This window comes from Canis aureus, chromosome 16 (genome assembly GCF_053574225.1).
Source record: "Canis aureus isolate CA01 chromosome 16, VMU_Caureus_v.1.0, whole genome shotgun sequence".
NCBI classification, from domain to species: Eukaryota; Metazoa; Chordata; class Mammalia; order Carnivora; family Canidae; genus Canis; species Canis aureus.
The window spans coordinates 14,827,365-14,853,276 of NC_135626.1; the positions used below are offsets into that span (position 1 = coordinate 14,827,365).

The 25,912-nt window shown below is 39.4% G+C and overlaps 1 protein-coding gene and 1 long non-coding RNA gene across 9 annotated transcripts in view; one reads left to right on the top strand and one right to left on the bottom strand.

The window, feature by feature from the left end:
* The window catches only part of SMG6 (SMG6 nonsense mediated mRNA decay factor), a 238,058-nt gene that overhangs the window by 63,634 nt on the left and 148,512 nt on the right, over window positions 1-25,912 (top strand). The gene's annotated exons all lie outside the window — the stretch shown is intronic.
* LOC144285929 (uncharacterized) lies at window positions 191-22,106 on the bottom strand. The gene is made up of 3 exons (XR_013354069.1): window positions 21,980-22,106; window positions 492-685; window positions 191-316 (listed from the first exon to the last, which is right to left on the bottom strand). It is a non-coding gene; the product is annotated as an uncharacterized LOC144285929 (long non-coding RNA).

Genomic DNA, 25,912 nt, shown 5'->3' on the forward strand with positions numbered 1-25,912 from the left:
TGTATAAACTGTCCTCTATTCCTCCTTCTATTATCTCTAGTAGTAGAAGCCCTTGGGCTTTTTCTCCTAAAGGATCTATGGGTAGATTTTTCCAGGTAATCAGCACTTCCTGACCTTTATTTTCAGAACTGCTCAGTTTAGAGTAAATTAGCAAAGAAAGAGCAAGCTTGGCCAACAAATTTTTTGAGAAGTTTATTCAAAGGTCAGAGAAGGCAGGCCAGAAGAGGACACATCCTTCAGCTATGCCCTCTATCCCTCTTGGGGAGATATAACTCTCAGCAGGTTGCTTACTACAGACTTCTTTCCTTAGAATTCCCTGGAAAAGAAGAAAAAAATTAAAGAAGCGAGTATGTCAGGGGACCTGCCTATCTTTCCTGACTCTGATTTCCAGGATCCTTGTTTTCAGAATGTATCTGTTACTTTAGGCTGGGGGAAGAGAGTTCTGAAAAGTGAAAGAAATGAATATCATATTAATAAAATTAAACCCTTACCATATCAGTTGAAGAAATCGTTTCTGTGTTTGTCTCAAGGTGACAGTGTGGTTTGGTGTCCTTGGTCTTTGGTTTGGAGTTCTGAAGTGCAGTATCCCGTCATTGCCCAGGAGTTAATATGGGCCGGATATCTCCTCTCTTGCCATTTTATAGCTTCCCAATTTGATTTTCTTTTGCTCCAGGAAGGACTTTTTCTGAAAAGAAGACAATATTGGGAAGAATGTTGGCAGCAGGGCTCTTATAACTGCCTTTCCAGAGTTCTCTTTAAGCTTTTCCTGAGGAGAAAAATTTTACATGTAGCTTACAGGGGGCTTAGGCCAAATGGGTACTGTATGCTGAATACCCAGTGGAAATGGGTGTGTTCTGGGGATGGGGTGAAAGGGCATAAGTTGTACTTTGTATCCTAACCAACTAAATGGTCTGAGGAAGAATTGTAGCTTTCAGAGGTAGTGACAGATGATAACAGCAAAACAACACTGATAATACCTGATGACCTTTTATAGTGGCTGTATATGTATTTTCATTTGATTTTTTCCTTCAGCTGTCAGAGTCAGGTGGGACAGATATTTTCTGTGCTATTTGATAGATAGATAAGGAATGTATCAGAAAGGTTTAATTATTTTTTAAAGGTTTTATTTATTCATGAGAGACGCAGATTGAAAGGCAGAGACATAGGCAGAGGGAGAAGTAGGCTCCCCGCAGGGAGCCTAATGCGGAACTTGATCCCAGCACCCCAGGGTCATGACCTGAGCCAAAGGCAGACACTCAACCACTGAGCCACCCAGGTGCCCCGGAAAGGTTTAATTAAGCAAAGTTGCACAGCTAGCAAATTACACCCACATCTTAAGTATCAGAAGACACAAAAACTTCTCTGGACTTAATTGAGACAGTTAATGCAAGCATCTTCTTCCCCCACCTTCACCCCAAAATCTGAGCAGCTGCTGTTTTTGGATGCAAAAAGTGATCCTTGAGTCTGATTTGAGACTGAAGAGGAAGAGAGGTAGAGATGAGGGAGTTGGGGGGAGTCATAATTCTTCCAGGCGGCTTGAATCTCCTGTGGGGCCACAGGTAATAAGCTGGCAGAAGGATATGGTTTGGGGATATCAGACTTGTTGGGGTTCCATATTTACTATTCTCATGGGTAAAAGGGAACCTCCCTCTTAAAATGGAAAGCTTGTTCACAACCAGTTGGGAAAAGAAATGTTCATCTTTGTCTTGCTTTGGGAAATGTAGTGGCGTTCTTGCTCTCGCTCTTTTTTAAAGGACTTTTTCGGAACATCATTTCTTATTTTCATGATCTTTTCAAATATCTTTCTTGCTTTTAAAAAAAAAGGCTTTTTACATGCCATTTTTAGAGGAGACTGTGATTCTTATTTTGGGCTTGGGGGGAAAGTAGATATACCATTCATGCAGAAAAGAGGATGAGAATGTAGAACATTTGAAAGGGTAATAATGTGAATACACATGGAAGCCCACCTGAGTTAAAAGGAGAATGTTGTTAGTGCCTCAGAAGCTCCCTGTTGTGTCTCCTGCCTTTGGTAGTTCTCCCTCATTTTCACGGGTAATTCTCATCCTGACCTGTGGAGTTCATTCCCTTACTCTTCTTTATAGTGTTGTTTTAAGTATGTACTCTTAAAATGTAGTTTGGTTTTGTTTGCATATAAATGGAATCATGCTTAATCATATTATTTACATTCTTTTCTCTCTGGCTTATTTTGTTCCATGTAATGTTTGTGAGTTCTGTCCATGCTTATGTGTGTGATTGTAGTTTATTCATTTTCATTGCTATAATAACTCCATTTTATTCATGTTTCACAGTTTACACATTCTTATTTTAAGGACATTTGAATTGTTTTCTCTTTGGGGCTGTTATGAGTACTCAATCCATTGACAGTTACTGTAATAATTGGTGTATTTTGATTTATACATACTATCCTACTTTTTATTTTATTTTTATTTTTTTAAAGATTTTATTTATCCATTCATGAGAGACACAGAGGGAGAGAGAGGCAGAGACACAGGCAGAGGGAGAAGCAGGCTCCATGCAGGGAGCCCGATGCTGGGATGCAATCCCGGGTCCCCAGGATCACACCCTGGGCTGAAGGCAGCACTAAACTGCTGGGCCACCTGGGCTGCCCCTATCCTATTTTTTAAATATCAGTTTTATCGCAGTAAAGTTTATACACAATAAAAAGAACCCATTTTAAGAGTGCATTTCAGTGAGTTTGACCAATTTATATACCCGGGTAACTAATCATCACAATCAAGATACAGAGCATTCCATCATCCCAAATAGTTTTCTTTGTGTGCATTTTACTTGATCTCCTTTCCTATTCCTAGTCCCAGGTAAACCACTGATCCACCTTCTGTCACTATACATGGGATATGTCTTTTCTAGAGTTTCGTATAAATGGAATCATATAGTATGCACTCTTTCGTTTCTGGTTTCTTTTGCCCAGACTAAAGTGTCTGAGATTCATGTTGCTTATGTGAATTGATATTTCATTCCTTTGTATTCCGAAATAGTATTCTACTGTAAGGATAGATTGCAGTTTTGTTTATCTAGTTACCTGTTGATGAACATTTTGGTTGTTTCTCTTTGAGGGCTCTTATGAATAAAGCTGCCACAAAGACTTGTATGAGAAGTCTTTTTCACTTGTGTGAAAGTCTTTTTGTGAGAATGTATTTTAATCTCTTGGGTAAATACCCAGGAGTAGTTGTCCTGGGTCAAATGTTAAGTATATGTGTAACTTTATAAGAAACTGCTAAGCTGTTTTCTAAAGTAGTTGAATCATTTTACATTCCTTGCAGCCTAAGAGTTCAGTTTCTTTGCATCCTTGCTGACATTTGGTATTGTCAGGGTTTTTTTGTTTTGTTTTGTTTTGTTTTGTTTTGTTTTCTTTAGCTATTTTGGTAGATATGTGGTACCATTTTGTTTTGATTTTAATACATTCTTTGTTTCCCTGATGACTGAGGATGATGAGTGACTTTTCATGTGCTTATTTGCCATTTATATATCTTCTTTGGTGAGTGTCTGTTTAAATCTTTTGCCCATTTGAAAAGTCAAGTTGTTTGCCTTTATTTTGAAGTTTTGAGTTCTCTGTACAATCTGGATATAAGCCCCTTATCAGATACATGTTTTGTAGATATTTTTTCCCAGTGCTTTCCCATTACCTGTTCCGTTTCCTTTTTTCTTTCTTTTGGATTTCTTTTTCCATTCTTTCTCCCCCTTTCCCTACTAGTTTCCTTTGCTTTTATTAGTGGTTACCCTGGGAATTAAAGCATGTGCACTTACCTTGCCAAAAGTCAAGTTATTCAACATTTTCACTCCTCCTATATAATACAGGGACCATGGGATACTTAAATTCTATTCATTCTCTTCTCATTGTTTCTCCAGTTTATATACTGCTATTGTCATGAATTTTCGTTCTTTTTTTCCTTTTAAACTCTACAGGACAAATTGTTGTTGTTTATTTTGTTGGTAAATGTTTCTTTAGACCTACCCATATATTTACTACTTTCTTTTCATTCCTTTTTGTATTTCAGACCCTCCACCTGGGATCATTTTCTTTCTACCGGAAGTATATTCTTTGGAATGTATTTAGCGAAGTTTGTTTGTTTATTTAAGGGAGAGAGCCAGCACCCACATGAGTGCACAAGGTGGGGGGTTGAAGAGGGGGGCAGAGGGAAAGGGAGAAGCAAAGTCCATACTGATATGGAGCCTTGAGACAGGGCTCGATTCCATGACCCTGAGATCACTACCTGAGTCAGATGAGCCACCCAGACACTCCCAGTGAAGTTCTTTAGATGACAGATTTTTTCAGTTTTTATTTGTCTGAAAAGGCTTTAATTTCCTTATTCCTAAAAGATCTATGTTCACTGGTAATAGAATTCTAGGTTAACAGTTACTTTCGTTCAGTCCCCATTTAAGATAATTCATTGTCTCTGAGGTTTCACTGTTGCTGATTAAAAGCCAACCACAGGGACGCCTGGGTGGTGGCTCAGCTGTTGGGCATCTGCCTTCAGCTCAGAGCATGGTCCTGGAGTACCGAGATCGAGTCCCACATCAAGTCCTGCATTGGGATCCCTGCATGGAGACTGCTTCTCCCTCTGCCTGTGTCTCTGCCTCTCTGTGTCTCTCATGAGTAAATAAATAAAACCTTAAAAAAAAGAAAGCCAACCATCAGTCAAATTGTTACTCTTCAAAAGTAATCTATTCTCTCTGGGTGTTCTCCAGATCTTAAAAAAAAATTTTTTTTTTAAATTTTAAACTCTTTGATGTTGTATAGTTTAATGATTTGTCTAAACTTGGATTTACTTTTTTTTCCTGCTGGGGATTTGTTGGGCTTCATGTATCTATGAGTTAATTTCAGCAGTTTTGGAAAATTGTTAGCTTCTTTTTAAAAATATTATATCTCACCATGTTTTCTCTTCTCCTTCAATGACTCTGCTTAGTCAAAGGTTAGACCTTCCTCTGTCTTTAATATTTCTTAAACCTCTTTTTCATTCTTATGACTTGTGTGTGTGCACGCTGCATTCCAAATAACTTGCAGTTCACTGAATCTTTCCTTAACTATATCTAATGTACTAAATAAGCTCCAATAAGTTTTTTACTTCAATTATATGTTTTTACTTCCAGATATTTTTTTTTTTCAAATCTGCTGGGGTTTTTTGTAGTTTCCTATTCCCTGAACATATTTGTGAGCATGTCTTTTATATATTATATATATATTATTTTATATATTAAACATGGTTATTTTAGAGACTATAAAAAAGGGATCCTTTTAGGTGAGTTTCTGCTAATCTCTTATCTCTGCTGTGCCTTGTTTCCTGTGCAATTAAAAAATTTCTTTTTCTGTAATCTTATTTTCTTTGGAATTTTGTTAGTGAGAATTCTTAGAAATCTGGGATAAAAATGGGCAAAGGACTTGGGCTTCCTTTTGCCCACAACCTGGTGATGGACAATCTAAAATAATCACTCTAAATTAAAATATCTGCTTGAGGGTTTAGAGACCATGCAGGTAATGTGAATTCGTGCTGTGTACTCCTATGAGGGCTTTTGTATGGTCCATATTTTCAGTGAAGTATTTTTTTCTCTTCTAGTCAGCCCAGGTTTGACATAGTCAGTTTTTCAGCTGTCTTTTCAAGGAATTGAGGGTTCTTTCTGACTCACTCTCCTACTTGGATGTAGCTCTGTGGGATCCAGCTTAAGGGCAGAGATCTTGGGCACTCTCTTAGGGTTAGCTATGCCCATGAAGCCTTGGAATCCAAAGCTTGAGTTCAGCAGGTAGCAGATGTTCTTAGGGTAAAGCCTGGCTATATTCCATTTCCATCTCTAGTTTCCCATCTACTCTACTTCTGACCAGAAGATTCTTTTTTAATTTCCTAACTCATGTGGGACGCCTGGGTGGCTCAGTGGTTGAGCATCTGCCTTCGGCTTAGGGTATGATCCTGGGATCTAGGATCGAGTCCCACATCGGGCTCTCTGCGTGGAGCCTGCTTCTCCCTCTGCCTGTGTCTCTCCTTCTCTCTGTGTGTGACTCTCATGAATAAATAAAATCTTTAAAAAAAGAAGATACTGCCAGGCATGAGCGTTTCTTGAGCCCTGCTTGAGCATTGTGGCTGGGGCACCCGTATCCAGGGTACCAAGGGCGTGTAGGCTGCTTTTCAAAGAGTAGCTGTTTTTCTAGCTCTTACAGTCTAGTTTTACAATTGATGGTGTTACTAGGCTCACATTTTTAATTTTTTTCCAAGAGTGTTGAAGGTATAGCCTACTTAGAAGGCTAATTGGGTAGGGAAGAAAGGTAAAGAAAGGGAGGGGAGAGGGAGGCTTGCAGCTGAAATGACAGAAATCATGTATTACCAAGAGGGTCTGAGCTGGAGATCTGGAAAGAGTGCTCTCTAGTTTCAGCCACATTACATTACATATCTGGTAAGCCCTGTTGGCCCATAAAATCCTTTCCATTAGTCAGGGTGCTCTGTGCTTTCATTCTTGACTTCTGCTGTTCTTAGAGCTGTTTGGTTTAATTGTGTGTCTCAGATTGTCACATATTTAGAAATTTATTTGCTGTAATTGCAGTTTTCTGGCTTCTTTAGGCCCCTCTTCAGACACTGGACTCCCATCTTGAAGCTTATTTCAGAAAATGCCCGTGTGATCCCTTGCCCCAAGTGCCAACAGCAGATGCAGCAGTTGACACACTGTAGGGAATTTCCAACTGCTGGGCAGGTTTCTGAAATCCAGACACGTGCTGTTCACACTTTGGCTTCTGAAGCAAGGATCAGCAGTTGAAGAGGGGAGGGGCTGGCAAGGGACTGGAAGGAGAAAGATCTTATAATGCCTGCCCAAGGCTTGGCTGTGTCAGCTTGCTTCATCCCTTCTCCAGCTGGCGTTGGCAGGGTAGAGTAAATCACTGTAGAGTGGTTATGAGCTGAACTCACTGGGGGCTTCTTTGAGGCACACCTGTGACGTCATTCTGTTATCACTGCTTGTTCTGCATAACCTCTTTTCACCTCTCCCCTGAGAAAGGGTGATGCCCAGAACTCATGTCAGGGCAATGAGCAGAAAGAAATGTTTGGTAATCATTATTTTGAGATGCCTGCTAAGGACACAATTGCAGGCCGTTGACACATTGTTCTGGATTCCACATTAGAAGAGAAAATCCTCTTTGCAAACATGGCCTGCATATCCTGTAAACTTTTTAAACACAAAGAGAAAGACAACCCAGAAAGACTTGAAACTCCAAAGTGGTCTCTCTTGATTCCCCTGTCTTCCTACTCTAAACACACACACACACACACACACACACACACACACACACACACACACAGAGCTCTCTATACCTGCAGTCATTCTTTTGAAAACATCAGATCATGTCCTCCACTGGCTTCTCATTTCAGTCAGAGTAAAAGCCATGGTCTTTACAAGAGAACTCCCCCTCCTTCCCGCCCTCCTACATCACCTCTCTCTGACCTCATTTGCTACTACTGTTCTTCCCCTGGCTTGCTTACTCTGCTTCAGCCACACTAGCCTTCTTGCAGGTCTTCTGATAAACCAGGGATTCTCCCACCTTTGAACCTTTGCATTAGCAATTTTCTTTATTTGGAATACTCTGCTTCCAGCTTATCTGCATGGCAAATAACCTCACCTCTGATAAGTCTATTGAAATGATACTGCCATGAGGACTACCCTTATTCCGTTAACACTGTTGCACTCCCACCCTGAACTCCTTGATCACCTCTATCCTGCTCATTTTTTTTTTTATAACTTGCATTCTAAATACTAGGTAACTTTTTGTGCATATGTTTATTACTCAATTTCTCCAACTCTTGTTCTGCAAGAATGTAAACTCCCTGTTGTTAGGGATCCTTGACTTGTTTTATTCACTGATGGATTATGAGCTTCTAGAACAGTGCCTAGTGTGCTGTAAGTTCTCAATAAAAATGTTCAACAAATCAGTCTACGCAATGCAGATTGAATGGGAAGGCCAGGGACATCTATTATCAGGGGTCATCACTTGTAATCTCACTGTCTATCTTTGTTTTTTGTTATGGTGACATTTCAGAAAATATAATTTCCAAATACATATTTTGTATCCTGACATTGAATTAAAATACATTAAATGTGTTTTTATATTTACTGCTAATCCTGAAGTCAATGTTTTTGGGGCCCTGGAAAGCAAAATTTCTTGGAGAACAGTATAAGTTCTGTCCTTTTTCATCCTCTAAATCTTCCATCATTTATTCTCTGTTTTCTTCCTGTGCGTACTACTCTTTTATTTCTCCTTTATTCACTTATTCACTTACCGTATCTTTACTCACTTTACTGGAGCAGTTCTGTCCTTTTTATGTAAACTAATGTTTTTATTTTATTATTTTTTAAAGATTTTATTTATTTATTCATGAGAGACACAGAGAGAGAGAGGCAAAGACATAGGCAGAAGGAGAAGCAGGCTCCATGCAGGAAACCTGACACGGGACTCGATCCCAGGTCTCCAAGATTGTGCCCTGGGCTGAAGGCAGCGCTAAACCGCTGAGCCACCAGGGCAGCCCTAAATAATATTTTTAGAAGATTTAACATTTTGGGTTGTGTTGAGAGTACCAAAACAAGTAGGAAAAAGGCTAGAAACCACCTGTAAACCAGCTCCCCAGAAATGACATTCATTCCTATAGGAATGTATGAATATTCAAGTTCTTTTTTAACACAGTTGAAAGAAGACTAGATATAAAATGTTTGATTCTACTGTTTTCACTTAGCGGTATTCAGTTATAAAACTCTTTATAATCATGTTTAATGGCTAAGTAATGTTCTCATATGAATATGTTAGCATTCACTTAATCCTTACCCTGTTTTCAGACATTTTTCCCCACTTCCCCGTTATTGGGAATAATGCTATAATTAACACATTTGTACATAAAACCTTTGTCTGCATTTCATTGTTTTTATTAGAATGTATTTTTAGAAGCTCAGTTTTTTGGGACACCTGGATGGCTCAGTGGTTGAACATCTGCCTTCGACGCGTGTCATGATCCCAAGGTCCTGGGACCCTGCAGGGAGCCTGCTTCTCCCTCTGCCTATATCTCTCCCTCTCTGTATCTCTCTTGAATAAATAAATAAAATCTTAAAAAAATTTTTTTTTAAAGAAGCTCAGTTTTTGGGTTAAAGGGTTTGAAGCCTTCTAATGCTTTTGGTATGTTATGCTGGATTACTTTCTTAAGAAGTTGTACCAGCTTACACTCTTTAACAGCAGTGTTTGAGAATGCCCAGCTACCACCTCTTGTTGGCTTCAAGTGTTTTTAGTGTTTTATAGTCTTTGGCACAATGTAGGCATTCATCTATTTATTGAATAAATGATAGAAGAAAACCCATCTTTTTTTTTTTAATAGACTTTGTTTTTTTATTTTTTATTTTTATTTTTTAAATATTTTTATGTATTTATTCATGAGAGACACAGAAAAAGAGAGAGAGGGGCAGAGACACAGCCAGAGGGAGAAGCAGGCTCCATGCAGGGAGCCGACATGGGACTTGATCCCGTCTCCAGGATCAGGCTCCGGACTGAAGCTAAACTGCTGAACCACCGGGGCTGCCCATGTTTTTTTTTTTTTTTTTTTCAGAGAAGTTTTAGGTTAATAGCAAAATTGATTGGAAAGAATAGAGAGTACTCATATATCGCCTGCCCCCAAACATGCTCAGTCTCTCCCACTATCAACATCGGGAACCAGAGTAGTCATTTGTTACAATTGATGAACCTATATTGACAGATAATTATCACCTACAGCATATAGTTTACATTAAGGGTCACTTTTGGTCTTGTACATTTTATGGGTTTCAACAAATATATAATGACACATATCCACCATTATAGTATCATACAGAAAAATTTCACTGCCCTTAAACTCCTCTGTGATCTGCCTCTTCATCCCTCCCTCTCCCTAACTTCTGGTAACCATTGATTTTTGTACTATCTCTATAGTTTTGCCTTTTCCAGAATGTCATATAGTTGGAATCATAGAATAGGTAGCCTTTTCAGATTAGATTCTTTCATTTACTGATAGACATTTAAGATTCCTCCACATCTTTTCATGGTTTGATAGCTCATTCCTTTTTAGCACTGAATTATATTCCATTGCCTGAATATACCACAGTTTATGTATGGTATAACCTACTGAAGCAACCTCTTGGTTGCTTCTAAGTTTTGGCAATTATGAATAAAGCTGCTATAAACATCTGTGTGCAGGTTTTTATGTGGACATAGTTTCTGACTCATTTGGGTGAATTTACAGGGAATGAGATTACTAGATCATATGATAAGACTATGTTTAGTTTTGTAAGAAACTGCTAAAATGTTTTCCAGCTTGTTTAAATTGCATGTCTTTAGGGGTGCCTGGGTGGCTCAGTTGGTTAAGTGTCCAGCTCTTGATTTGAGCTCAGGTTATTATCTCAGGAGTGTGAGATTGAGCCATGTTGGGCTCTATGGTGGGCATGGCGCCTGCTTAAGAAGATTCTCTTTCTCCCTCTCCTTCTGCATTTCCCCATCCCCACTGTGCATTCTCTCCCTCTCTCTCTCTCTCTCTCTCTCAAATAAATAAACAAACAAATGCATTCTTTGATTATTGGTGAGAATGGACATTTTCTTCCTACTTTTTAAACTGTTTATAGTTCTGCTGTAGTCTTATTCTCTGCTCATTTTTCCATTCCAACTTGGTATCTTTTGTATCAATTTATTTGAGCTTTACAGATGGTAAATATAACAAGTCCTTACTATGTTCACTGATAATTTTCTTATTTGTGTTTGATTTTTAAGTATGTCTGTGGTTTTTTTTCATTGTACAAAAGTTTTAAATTTTTATTTAGTTAAAAATGTTGTTCTTGGGGCACCTGGGTGGCTCAGTTGGTTAAGCATCTGCCTTCAGCTGAGGTCATGATCTAAGAGTCCTGGAATTGAGCCCCACATCAGGCTCCCTGCTCAGCAAAGAATGTGCTTCTCTTTCTGTCCTCCCCTCACCTCCCCGGTTCACGTTCTCTCTCACTGTCTCTGTCTCTCTCAAATAAATAAATAAAAATCTTTAAAAAAAATTTTTTAATGTCATTATTTTTCATTTGTAATTTATTCTGTTGCTCAGTCTTTATAAGGTCTTTCCACTGGAGAAGTTTTTAACTAGCTCTGCAAATGTATTTTCATTTCCACCAACTGAGGAAATTCTAGCACTATGAGGAACCCTACTGCTGAATTATGTGACAGCAACATTGTGGAAGTAGATTTTTTTTTTTTTTTTTTTAGACTAGGCTCCATGCCTAACATGGGGCTCAAACCCATGACCCTAAGATCAAGAGTCAGAGGCTTAACTGACTGAGCCACCCAAGCTCTCCTGTGAGAGTAGATCTTTTGTATCAGATATAAAAGTTCCTAACCAGCAGATCAACCTGGTATATATATATATATATATAATATATATATATATATATATATATATATATATAATATATATATATTACTTTGAGTGAGGTAAGGTTAGAGTCATCATGAACTACATTGTCAGACCTTTTATTTCACCTCACCTCACTTTAGGTGAAAACTTGCCAGCTGGGAATAGTTGAAGCTTGGAAAGTTAGCATGGTATGTCAGTGAGTAGTCATTTTGTCCTGCCATTTTAGGGAGGAAAGAATATGGCTGGCTGCCTTTTGTGGCTCTCCTTCTTTTCACTAACTAATGAATCATCTGTGCATTAATAGACTATTACTACTGAGGAAGCAAGTACATCTTTCTTTTGGAGTAAAAACTCCTGAAATAAACCATCATTGGAGCTGAGTACTAAGGGAGTATGGCTGTGCCAATAGGGGCCTTTGACCCACCAGCACATGGGATCGTACTCAGCCAGAGACATTTTCAATACAGCTGTTTCCTATATTTCTGATGGCCCTTTTCATTGGTGAGTCTTGGCTTTGAGAGCAGCATTTCTGCTGAGTTAGTCAGTGTACCTGACTGTCCTAGGGTTAGGGATGTGCAAGAGAAGGGTAGAGGATAATGATATATTTTTGACATTTCTTTGGTTTAAGGAATTCAGAGGAAGGTATAAGGGTGGAACAGTTGTACGTTGCCTTGTATGGAGTCAGGTCATGACATTCCTCTTTCTGGGTGATTGATCTTGGGGATGCGGCCATCTACCAAAAATATAATCTCTCTTCTCTGAAAGTCATGTGCTGTTGTGGTTATGAACTTTGTAACTAATCACATTTTTGTAACATTACACATACTGTACATACATTTATTTAAAAAGACTGATGGGTGTACGTCAAAACTTAATTATGATTCTCTAGGGTAGTGGAATTAATGAGTGTTTAAAATTTTGTTTTCTCTTGCTTTTTTGTTTTCTGTAATCACAATATTTTTGTAAGAAATTGTTTTCGAAATTGTAATGACAAAAAATGAAGTTAGATAAAACTAGGTTCTAATTGTGATTGTGTTATTTGCTGTATTATGCAGATTATTTAACCACTTCTCAGTCTGTTTCTACATCTAGTACCTTGTGCAAAGAAGACATTTAAGAAGTAGTAAATGAATGAAACCTTCTTATATACACACACATGTACATACAATGGAATATTACTGAGCTGTCAAAAAGAATGAAATCTTGCCATTTGTAATGTGAATGGAGCTAAAGTGTATTATGCTAAGCAAAATAAGTCAGAGAAAGACAAACATGATATGATTTAATTCATATGTGGAATTTCAGAAACAAAACATGAACATATGGAAGGGGAGAAAAGAGATAGAGGGGAACAAACCATGAAAACCTTAATGAGCAAGAACAAACAGAGTTGATGGAGGGTAATGGTGGGACGTCGGCGGGTAGATAGGTGATGGGTTTTGATGAGCACTGGGTTTTGGATGTAAATGATGAACCACTGATTTCTACTACTGAAACCAATATTACATTGTATGTTAACTAACCAGAATTTAAGTAAAAAATTTTAAAATGCTATGGTATGTTTGCCACTGATTTGCTAGTATTTCTCACCTTCCCTTAAGGGGAGATGATTTTCTCTTTTGAACTTTGAATTTCAAACTAAGCAGCTTGGTTTTGAAGGTTTACCAACTTTTGTTTCCTTTGACATTGCTGATCCTCCTAACCCTCTTCTTTCATTCCAGAGGAACCAACAACCTGATAGGTCAAGTAGAGAATATTCAGCTATTCTAGAAAATGCAATTATTTTATCTTTATAAAATGCATAGATTTCTCAACTAGAGTATGTACTCTATGAGGATGAAAGACTATATAGTATTTTATCAAAGCCCTAACAGTGTTGAAGGCAGATTTCAAAATTAGGCACTTAATCAATAATGATCCATTGATTGGCTAACTTGTCAAGGTTTGGGGTTGTGTAAAAGGAGTTTAGGCATAGAAGAAATTACATTTAAATTATATTTATATGTGAGTTTATATATAATGAGTTTAAGAAATTTATATAAAAAATTATATTTATATTTTTTTAAACTGCCTTATGCAGGCTCCATGATAATAAAGCCATCAGAGAACTCTGAGATGGTAATACTATATAGGAGACTGCTTTGAGAAACCCAAATTAGAATCTGTGATATACTTTTCCCCCTTTTTTCTAGCCCCATACTATGGAGGTTCTTCCTCTGAAGACATTAGGAAGCCAAATTTATAAAGAAATTGCTACTAATTAACTAATGCTCTTTAGCTACTGGTGCTCCTTTGCAAGGGAGACTAGAGCAGCTTATTCAGCTACTGTCCTACCTGCTGTCAGAATTTTTGCCCTCACTTTGAGGCCCTTAAAGGCAAAGAGAGTCCTGTTAGAAAGTGGTGGAAATACCTCCACATATGTGTGCTATTTCTTTAAAAGAAAGTCTAACGGAAGTGATGCTGTAGGGAACATCTGCACTTGGGCCTGAGTGCAGAGAGCGAGATGCGCTGCAGCTGGTGTAAGGGCCTGGCAGGCTGAGGCGCTGCTGTCTATTGGGGTTTACTTCTGTCTACATTGAAACATGGCTTGGGAGGGGGTTGGTGGCCTACTGCCAGCCTCAGTTAGCCTACCCTTCTCTTTCCTCTTTCCTCCTCACCCCCACCCCCCACAACTCCCCTCCCTCATGCTTTAAAGTCACATTTCCAGGCCAGACGTAGAATTAATCTCTGGGCACTTCACTTTGCTGGCAGCTGAAAGCAGGATGTGGGATCTTTTTTTTTTTTCTCTTTCTCTCTCTCTGCGTCTTGGCTGACTTTTTTACCTCTCGAAGAATTTGGAAGGCCGTGAGATACCCCCCCCCCCCCAAGTACTGTGGAGTTTTTCAGCACGCTGATCACCCTGCTGCGGCTTCACCCTAATAGACTTCATATGTTGATGCAGTTGACATCAGTATCAAACTATTTTACATGTGATCTGGTGTATTTCCTGAGGAAATCTGCAAGATATTTATTAAGAACTAATAAAATAAACCTCTCCATGAGTTTTTAGGTAGTTTTCAATTTTTCATGTCTCTCTCGTTTCCTCTTATCAATGAGCTGCTATTTTCTCTCTACTCTGACCATCACAAAAGGAAACAAAAATAAATGTTTTAAACTGTTCCTGAAGGGACAGAGAGAGAATAGTTCTGCCATGATGTATCAGCCGGGGCTATATTTTTAGTGCAGCATTGTAGAAACTAAAAATATCCTGTTATAGTGGATCCTTTTTATAGGTCTGTGTGTGTGTGTGTGTGTGTATGTGTGTGTTTATAATGTTGTACGCACAAGTGCCTTTGTGCATCGGCAGCCGCTCTTCCCATTACAGCTGGACTCCATTAGTCCTTGAAAATTAATGTAATCCCAGTTAAGAAAAAAATTAATTACTCTACCAGAGCTGCATTTTATCCAAAGCTAGTGTTAGCTCCCTAGCTGGCAGCTTAGTTTGAGAGGCTCCAGGGGCCCATGGAGTTGTGGCTTTGGTATCACAGCATTTGCTGCTATGTTTTTCCTGTTGAGAGCATTCCTCAGTTCTTTAGGGTGAGACATGTGGCAGGCAGAGAGTAACTGCAGACCTCTCTGCCTCAGTGAAATACCATGTTCCATTCTGTTCATTTCCCAAAGGGTTTTTGCTACAGGTTTAACCCACCTGCCATAGCAGGTTTTCTTATCAGTATTATTTTAAAAAGAGGTTCTTTGGCAGTGGTTGAATTTTTTTTTTTTTTTTTTTTTTTTTTTAGTGTTCTCTCAAGGAGAAATACTGTTTGTTAAAGTCCAAGAGATGTATGGGATTTGCCTAGAAGAGTTCTTTGTGAACAATTAAGAATGAAGGTCACGTTTTGTCCTTACTCTTTGTCTGAAGTTGGACTAGTCTGTTTAATACACACCTCTTGTTAAAAATGAGTATGTCAGAGTTGACTGCTGGCTTCTAGTCAGACTTCTCAGCACCAGCCTAGATGAGGGGCTGCCTGGCTCGGCACGTGAATAACGTCTCCAGCTTTGTAATCAGTGTTCTGGGATGAGGTGCAGGGCACAGCCCAGAAGTTGTTGTAGTCCGCCTCGCCTTCATGATACAGCATTGTGCAATTAATTGCCTGTTGTTGTTTTTTGTTTGTTTGTTTGTTTTTTCCCCCTTGGGGTCTGGATTGGGGTGGAAGGGTGGAGTGGGATAGGTGGGAAGAATGGTTGTTTGTTTCCTTACTGGTCAGACTCTCCAGGCTTTCTTTTGATAGTCCAGCCAGGGTCCATCTGTGTTGGACTGCAGTTCTCTTTTTGTACTGAGCTGGGGTGTGGGCAGCATAGGCCTATGTAACTCGTGACAGGCCTCCCCAAATCCATGATGGCATGGATCTTCCTGGTGCTGTTTAGAAACAGAACAGGGTTAGTGCCCTTTTGTTTCGTTTCGGGCATGGACTCTGAGGCTTGTCTGTAGACCTCCTGTTCTCTCCTGCTGGTAACTCCAGGTCTTCTCCTGATCCCCTCCCCATCTTCCCCTCACTGACAACTAACTAGTTGAGCCCTTGGCTTCCTGTACTTGATCCCCAGGCAGTATAGTTCAGTAAAAGTAGTAATTAGGCCTTTTACAAATTTATTTTATTAGTGAAGAGAGTTGGTAGGTAATGGGCTATAACTCTAACACAGCCAGTTTAGAGATTAATAAAAAATTTAAAAAGAGCAGTTTTTACCAGAGGCAGTGGGCCTGTTATTTTGAGTTCTCAGCTGAGCCGAAATCAGAGCGGCGTGAGACCCAGGCGGACTGGCTGCTGGGAGATGCAGAGCTGCGTTCCTTGTTGTTACAGTCTGTGCAGTGCCCGTCCTTGAGGGTGTTTTACGCTGGCATTGGAAAAAAGGAAACCTTGTTTTCCAAGAACTCTGCTCTCTCTCAGCTTGATAAGCATTTAAAAATAAAAGCTGCACAATTGAAATTGGCAGTGCATCCTCATTCTTTTGTCTCTCTGTTTATTTTTTTCCCTCATCCCTCAACATGTGTGCTACAGCCCATGGTTATTACACCCTCAAGAATGATGGCCTGGAACTCAGCAAACTTGCACCAGGGTCTGCCCGCCCTCCATTCGGCTGTTTGAAGCTGGCTGAGGCACCAGGACCCAGCACTGAGAGGTCTGGTGGATCAGCCTCAACAGCTCCATCTGTGGCACATTTCCCTTTTCCCCTGAAGCTGCTGCCTGGAATTTTTAGCTTCTCTAGAATCCTAGATTGTCAGCTCAATCTTTCTTGTTAGTTTTTGCAGTTAACTTAATTGATTTGTTTACCTCTCCATTGGAGGATCTCAAAGAGAAAGTGCTTTGGCACTAATCAGGAGCAGTCCTGGCTTTTTTTTTTTTTTTTTTTTTTATTTATTTATGATAGTCACAGAGAGAGAGAGAGAGAGGCAGAGACACAGGCAGAGGGAGAAGCAGGCTCCATGCACTGGGAGCCCGATGTGGGATTCGATCCCGGGTCTCCAGGATCGTGCCCTGGGCCAAAGGCAGGCGCCAAACCGCTGTGCCACCCAGGGATCCCTTTTTTTTTTTTTTAATATTTTATTTATTTATTTACGAGAGACACAGAGAAAGAGAGAGAGAGAAAGAGGCAGAGACACAGGCAGAGGGAGAAGCAGGTTCCAAGCAGGGAACCTGACATGGGATTCAATCCCGGGTCTCCAGGATCACGCCCTGGGCTGAAGGCGGCGCTAAACTGCTAAGCCACGCGGGCTGCTCAGTCCTGGCTTTTTAAAAAAGATTCTTGTGAGCTAAAATTTTATAATACTGACCCAGGGAGAAAAAAAGCTATGGCTTTTTTTCTTATGGCTTAGGCTTAGGCTAGGGTGACGGTAAGTCCTGGTTTGCCCAGAGATAGACCCTGTTTATGAATTATTAATAGCACATCCTTTTGTTCTCAGAAATATCCCACTTTGGGAGATAAATTTTAGCATCACCCTAGCTTAGATGACTTTAGCAAAAAACAAACAAAATACTCATTCGCTACAAACTGTTAATACTTTGTCTAGAAATGTAATGGCTTTGTAAGTTATGCCAAACCCTGCCCTAAGCATTGCATGCAGATTCCACTGGAGTCATGCACATGTGACCTCAGAAAGAATTGCTGTATCTCTGGCTCTGTGAGTGAAGACTGGCTGTCCTGCTTTAGTAGGGCCTAGTAAAGCCAACTTTGAAACACCATGCCACTTGTTTTAGCATTTCTGGTTATCCTTGCCTAGTTGGTTGAGTCAGAACCTGGAGTTAGTTTTGGTGGGGTGTGGTTGCAGGTTTGCAGACTTCCAGGTTGATTCCTCTGAAGGGTTGGTGCCTGATGTAACTAAATAGGATGTTACTTCAGGTTAGTAGTCCTTGTTTTTGCTTGGCTGGTTGGGCTGAACCTGGTATTACTGTTTCCCAAAGAATATTTTTGGTTTGAAAACTGAAGGTCAGCAGTTCGCAAGTGCCGAACTGAAAGCCAATTCTGTGGTTTGTCTTGTGCCACTGGGCCAGCAGCACTGCAGCCCTGATCGATTGATCTGCAACAATATGAGACCACGAGCAGCAACTGCCAGACAAAACTCCATCTCACCCCATTTCCCTGTCCAACCTGTCTTTCTGCCCAGATCCCCTTTCTTTTTCCTTGTATGTCTGTCTCACTCTTGCTTATGTATTTCACTTTTTTGAGTCTATCTTTTTCCATCTCCCTGTCTCTTTCCATAACAGTTTTTAATAATGTTTTAGTTAGTTCCAGCCTTTTCCCTGAATGGATCCCATTGGAAAATGCATTTGAAAGGAAACAGTTATACACTTCCCTTCCTTTGAAAGTCTGTTGGCACCTTTTCCAGTGCAGTAAACCATACAACATGTATTTCCAAAGTTTCCAAACACAGACATGCTGGCGTTAAATTTATGAAAAAATATTTTATTCAGCTGTATGGTAACTGTGACTTTCAGAGATGCCGATCAGATTTGAAATTGGTGCTGACTTTTGGGACTCTCACAGGTTTATAGATCTCTGCAGGAAAAATATCCACACTGGCTCTTGGGGAGTCCACGATGCTTTGTGCCATGGCCTTTGACTGCAAGTTGGGCGGGAGGAGTTGGGGCAAGAGATGTAGATGTGGAGATCCCCCCAGCCACCCAGATGAAAACAGAGAAAGTTAGTGAGTCAGGGATGAATATCGCATAGCTTTGTTGTGCACAGAAGCAGAAGGTAAATTCCTTCTGTTCGTAGAAGGTAAATCTTTCTGTTTATTACTCCAGCCAAGGACTGAAGGTCAAATAACACCTGTTTGTGTGGTTGTTATTTACTTTAAAATAGCATGGCTAAGATGAGTTTGCTTATTTGTATTCAAAGCAGTGATGATGTTGCTAATGTCTATAAATGATGGCATCACTCTTTTTATACTTATAGGCCAATGCCAAAAAAAAAAAAAAAGTTAGAATCAGTTCTATATATTTAAACATCTGTGGGTTTGACTGAAGTTTGAATTTGGTCCATAAAGACATGATCCTTCTCAAGGATCCTGGCTGTTTATTCAGATGATCCCTGGGAATGTTCTTGAAAAAGCTTTTCAGAAGGGAGTTTCTTCCACATTGCTCAAGCAGCTCAACTCTGCATTGGTTCACTAAGGTTTATGTAGCTAAGGTTTATGTACCATTTCAACTTTCCTTTGCTTGCCAGCCTAACAGTGGGTCTGCTCCAGGGCATACGGATAGATTCTGTGCCTATATTGGACAGAAGCTGCCAAAGACAATCCAACAAAAAGCTGAGCATCGTGCAGGCTGTATGTCCCATTCATTTCAGTTAACAAGAGTTTGTTAAGAATCCATTCTGTGTCTCATTCTTCTTAGCTTTTTGGGTAGGATTTGCCTTTGTTGACTACAGACTTTCCAGAAATAGCTTTTATTGTTCATAACTCTGTATCCTCTCTGTTCTCCCCTTCTTCACCTGTTTCTTGGGTCTTCCCTTTCTCATCCTAAGTATCAGGACTGACTAAAGATATCATCTTGGCTTCCTGTCTTCAATCTTTTCCCTATTGGTGTATTGTAAAATCTTATGGTTTTACTTGTCACCTCTCAGTGGATTGCTCCCAAATCTCTTTCCTGCCTAGATCTTTTTCCTGAGCTTTAGCCCACATTTCTACTCTTCTAGACATTGTCACCTGGAATCTCAAGCTTATTAAAAATATATGCATCCTATTTTTCAGGTGTTGCAAGCCAGATTTCCCAGGAACAAAACTCTTGAGATGTAGATTTGCATGCCCAGGAAGCTGGTTGGGGAATGCCCTCAGGGTCAGTACCTGAGGGTGCATGGAAGAAATAGGATAGACCACAGGGAGAAGTTGAACTACACTACAGCTATAACAAAGGCTTTTGCTAGTCCTATAAGGAGCTCTTCAGAGTAGTCCCAATTGGACTAAAGGGGCTGGATCTTTATACCCTTTTATACCCCCTCCATCAATCAGCAAATGGATAGGTATTATTCCTGAGCAGGGGGAATGACATTGGGGAAGGGCTTTTCTTCAGCTGAGAGCAAGTTGGGGAAAGGGATCAGCTGAGATCTACTGCCAACACTCCTGGTAGTTGGGAGAATGAGTACTTTAGTGCTGGTCAGTGCACTAAATCACCTCCTCCCCCATCAGAATGGTTCCTCCTATGTTATGATATTTCTGTTACTGGTACCAGTGTCCTCCATATACTCAGGCTATCTCGGCCTCACTGTTTCTTTCTTTCTTTCTTTTTTTTTTTTTAAGATTGATTTATTTATTCATGAGAGACACACAGACTGAGAGAGAGAGGCAGAGACATAGGCAGAGGGGGAAGCAGGCTCCTCACAGGGAGCCAGATGCGGGACTCGATCCTGGATCCCGGGATCGCGACCTGAGTCAAAGGCAGGCGCCCAACCACTGAGCCACCCAGGGAGTCCCATATTTTTAAGTTGAAGTATAATTCACATAGAACAATAATGCATAGATTTTAAGTGTTCAGTTTGATGACCTTTGACAAATGCCAAACCCACTTTCTTTTTTTTATTTTTTTTTCCTTTTTTTACCCTATACGTTAGGAGTGTTTGAAAATAACAAGAACCGGGTAGCCCAGGTGGCTCAGTGGTTTAGTGCTGCCTTCAGCCTAGGGTGTGATCCTGGAGACCCGGGATCAAGTCCCATGTCAGGCTCCCTGGATGGAGCCTGCTTTCTCCCTCTGCCTGTATCTGTGCCTCTCTGTTTGTGTGTGTGTCTCTCAAGAATAAATAAATAAAATCTTAAAAAAAAAAAAGAAAGAAAGAAAAAGAAAACAAGAACCATCTTGAAATAGCTTAAACAAGAAAAGAAATGTATCACAAGGAACTTGAGGACAAGGATATAGCCAGGCCTATAGAATGGACTGGAACCAGCAAAACTGTTATCTTCTCCTCTGCTTCCTTCTGCAGATTTCTTGCTGTTCAACTTTCTCCCCTTCCTGGCAAATTAATTATTATATTATTTTTGTGTAATGCCTCTTTACAAATAGAGTTCTCTCACCCTTTTCAATGACTATCTCTTCCATTGTATGTATATCCTAGAACTTATTTAAGAAATTCTCTATTCATGGACATGTACGTTGTTTCCTGTCCAAACCTATGTAGCAGTGAATTTCCTCTTTCATATCATTTCATACATTATCTTTACATCTTAAGATATTTTTCACTTTCTTTTTTGACTTATAGTTAATTAACTACATGTGTGAATCCTACTAGATTTCAGCTCCTTGGGGGTCTAGTTTGTGTCTGAATCATCTTTGAAAGCAAAATCCCTAACACTGAGCCTTGCATATAGTAGCCACTTAGTAAAGGCTGACTGTGTGAATAAGGAAATGATCCAGGACTTAGTGAAGTACTACCCAGAGCAGATTATCTCTGATGACTAGGCCCTGTGAGAAGTGCTTGGAAATTACTGGAGTCTGTACTGCAGATCCTGCCATAGTGGGATTTCCAGCCTAGTGAGAGAAGCTTGATGAATTGTGAATCCTGTGCTAGGACAGCTCTGAGCCATGTGCCTGGTGTGTGTTACAGATAGAAGAGGAGGCCTATTAGGCAGCACAGTACAGGTTTTTTTGGGTGGGGGAAGAAGGAGGAGAGTTCCCATCTTGCGTTTATTTTTTCAGAAAGTTATTTAAGAAACACTGGAATGCATAACTGGCCCTGGGACCCTTTTATTGGAAGCTAATTCAGAGGTAGACTCTGCATGTCCTCTGACCTTGAGAACCAACTGAATTGCATTTCTCTCGATTCCTGACTTGGCCTAAAGAAGGGGTAAGTGGAGTGAAGAGGGAAGATGATGACAATGTGAGAGGGAACAGAAATGGCAGAGGAGGAGGGGCTGGTGATGGGAGGGATGACAGGGAAAGACTAGAAAGATGCTTATTAAGAGTCTGTCCTACAGGTGACCTGGAAATCTTCTCTTGAAAGGTCAAGGTAGGTCAGGGATCACCTGCACACTCAGAGGACAGATGGAAATGGTTTTGGGTTGGGCTTCACAGCTCTGACTGGTGTAGTGGTTTCCATACCTCCAAATTAGCCCTGACCTTCTTCAAAACACCAAGTGTCAAGTGGTTGAAGATAAACTGCTCTGTCCTCTCCTTCTGCTGATTGGTGGTCTTCAAAAGCTCAGCTGGGCTCTGACGGAAACTCTTGTTTGCATAGTTTGATTCTTAATTCCAGAATTTCTCTATTCATGGAATCTCTTTTTTAGTTCCTGATTTTTGAGGACCTGTGGGATTGAGAAGGCAGAATGATATTTGGGACAGAACCAGTGAAGGATGCTGTCTGTCACCTTGTCCCCAGGCAGCACAGGGCTGTGAACACAGCAGGGCTGAGCAAGGAGTTGCAGGAGAGGGAGGAGGAGTGGTGACAAAAAAATGTCGAGAAAAGATGGAGGAGGCTAGGAGGGAAAAAGAATTGGAAGAAAGGTCTTAGATAATGGGGAGGAGAGAGGTGGGCTTTGGAGAGTAAGGGTGGAAGAATGGCCATTTGGGGCTAAAAAGGCAAGTTTATCATTTTATTTCTTCTTGGCTATTGTCATTCACTATCTTTTGGTGTGCCCCTGCTCTTTAATTTTTTTCCAGTTTTATTGAGAAATAATTGATATATATCACTGCATAAGTTTAAAGTGTAGTGCATGATGGTCTGATTTACAGGTGTGAAATGATCGCTACAATAGGTTCTGTGAACATCTGTCTTCTCATAAACATGCAGTAAGAAAAAAAAAGAATAAAAGAAAAATAAAATATATCCTTGTGATGAGAACTCTTAGGACTTCTTTTCTTTTCTTTTCTTTTTTAAGATTTTATTTATTTATTCATGAGAGACACACAGAGAGAGGCAGAGACACAAGGCAGAGGGAGAAGCAGGCTCCATGCAGGGAGCCCGATGTGGGACTTGATCCCAGGTCTCCAGGATCACGCCCTGGGCTGAAGGCGTTGCTAAACCGCTGAGCCACCTGGGCTGCCCAGGATTTCTTAACAACTTATCCTATAAATCATACAGCAGTGTTAGTTATAGTCATTGGGTTGTACATAACATTCCTATCACTTATTTATCTTACAACTGGAAATTTTTACCTTTTGATCTCCTGCTTCATCCTTCCTGCTTCCCAATCCCTCACCTCTGGTAACCACAAGTCTCATCTTTTTTCTATGAGTGCTGTTTTTGTTGTTTCTTTTTTGTTTTTGTTTTTTTTGTTTTTTTGTTTTGTTTTGTTTTGGTTTTTTTTGTTAGATTTCACATATAAGTAAAACTGTACAGTATTTGGTTTCTCTGATTTATTTCACTTATCATAATGCCTTTCTAGGTCCATTCGTGTCACAAATGGCAGGATTTCCTATTTCCATTTTCTTATGCTGAATAATATTCCATTTTACACACAGAGACACACTACAACTTCTTTATCCATTCATCTATTGATGGACGTTTAGGTTGTTTCCATGTCTTAACTATTGTAAATAATGCTGCTATAAACATGCAAGTATCATTTTGAGTTAGTGTTTTCATTACCTATGGGTATGCAGCTTTCCCAGAAGTAGAATTGCTGGATCATATGATAGTTCTACTTTTAATTTTTTGAGGATCCTCTGTACTGTTTCCATAGTGTTTGCATCAATATACAATACCACCAAGAGTGCATAAGGGTTCCTTTTTCTCCATGTCCATATCCATGTTTCTTATATCTGGTCTTTTTGATGTTGGCCATTCTGACAGGCATAAGGTAATATCTCATTGTAGTTCTAATTTGCATTTCTCTATGCATCACTAATGACTAGTGATGTAGAACATCTTTTCATGTATATCTTCTTTGGAGAAATGTCCATTTAGGTCCTTTGCCCATTTTTTAGTCGTTTTATTTATTTATTTATTTATTTATTTATTTATTTATTTATTTATTTATTTAGCTATTGGGTGGTATGAGTTTTTTAAATTTTTTTAAAGATTTTATTTATTTATTTATTTGTTTATTTATTTATTTGACAAAGAATGCGAGCACACGTGCAAGCATGCACACAAGTAGGCAGAGTGGCAGGCAGAGGGAGAGGGAGAAGCCGGCTCCCCTTGGAGCAAGGAGCCCACAGTAGGGCTCAATCCTGGGACCCTGGGATCATGACCTGAGCTGAAAGCTGACACTTACCTGACTGAGCCACCCAAACACCCCTATTTTTTTTAATGTAATTTATTTTTTAATGAATTTTTTCTGTTTTGGATATTAATTCCTTATTACATATACTGTTTGCAAATTTTATTTTTCATTCCATAGGTTGTCTTTTCACTTTATGGATGATTTCTTTTGCATTGCAGAAGCTTTCTAATTTGATGTAATTCTGTTTATTTTTGCTTTTGTTGCTTGTTCTTTAGGTGTCATATCCAAAAAATTATTACTGAGCCCCACATCAAGGAGTTTTGTTCCTGTGTTTTCTTCCAGGAGTTTCATGGTTTCAGGTCTTACATTTAAGTCTTTAATCCATTTTGGGGGTCTTTAGTGCATTTTTTTAATAAAGATTTTATTTATTCATGAGAGACATACAGAGAGAGGCAGAGCCATAGGCAAAGGGAGAAGCAGGCTCCCTGTGGAGAGCCTGATGCAGGACTTGATCCCAGAACTCTGGGATCACAACCTGAGCCAAAGGCAGATGCTCAACCATTGAGCCACCCAGGTGCCCCTCTTTAATCCATTTTGAGTTAATTTTGTGAGTGGTGTTAAGATACAGATCCAGTTTCATTCCTTTATATGTGAATATCCAATTATCTCAGCACCATTTATTGAAGAGACTATCTTTTTTCTTTTGGGTATTTTTGGCTTTCTTGTCAAATATTACTTGACCATATATGCTTGGGCTTATTTCTGGGTTCTCAATCCTGTTCCATTGATCTATTCATCTGTTTTTATGCCAATACCACACTGTTTTGATGAGTGTAGCTTTATTGTATACTTAAAATCAGGAAATGTGATCATTCCTGCTTTGTTCTTTTTTCTCTGGATTTCTTTGCCAATTTGGGGTCTTTTGCAGTTCCATATAAATTTTAGGAGGTTTTTTTTTCTACTTCTCTAAAAAATGGAATCTTGATAAGCATTGCATCGAATCTATAGTTGACATTTTACCAATATTCTTCCAATCCATGAACATGAGGTACCTTTCCTTTTTTTTTTTTTTTAAGATTTTATTTATTTATTCATAGAGACAGAGAGAGAGAGGCAGAGACACAGGCAGAGGGAGAAGCAGGCATCATACAGAGAGCCTGATGTGGGACTCGATCCAGGGTCTCCAGGATCACGTCCTGGGCTGTAGGCGGCACTAAACCGCTGTGACACCGGGGCTGCCCTCCATTTTTTATGTCCTATCCCTATTATCATTTTCTTAGGTTTTCAGCATAGAGGTCTTTCACCTCTTTAGTTAAATTTATTCCTAAGTATTTTATTGTGTTCATGCTATTATAAATGGGATCAATTTATTTTTTATTTTTCAGAAATTTTATTGTTTGTGCTATAGAAATGCTACTGATTTTTGTATGTTAATTTGTATCCTGCAATTTTACTGAATTCATTGATTAGATCTGTTTCTTGGTTGAGTCTAGGATTTTTCTATAATAAAATCTGTTTCTACAAATAGAGATATTTTTACTTCCTTTCTAATTCTGATACTTTTTATTTCCTTTTCTTGCCTAATTGATCTAGCTAGGATTTCCAGTACTATGCTGAATAGGAAGGTGAGAATGGGCACCCTTGTCTTGTTCTTGATCTTAGAAGAAGAGCTTTCATTCTTTCAGCATTGAGTATGATGTTAGCCAGGGTTGTCATTATATGGTCTTTATTATGTTGAGATATGTGCCAGAATTCTATGCCTAATTTATTAAAAATTTGTATCATGGCTGGTAATTGAATCTCTTTATTGCTTTTTCTGCATATCTTGAAATATTTATATGATTCTTTTCTTTTCTTTTGTTAATGTGAT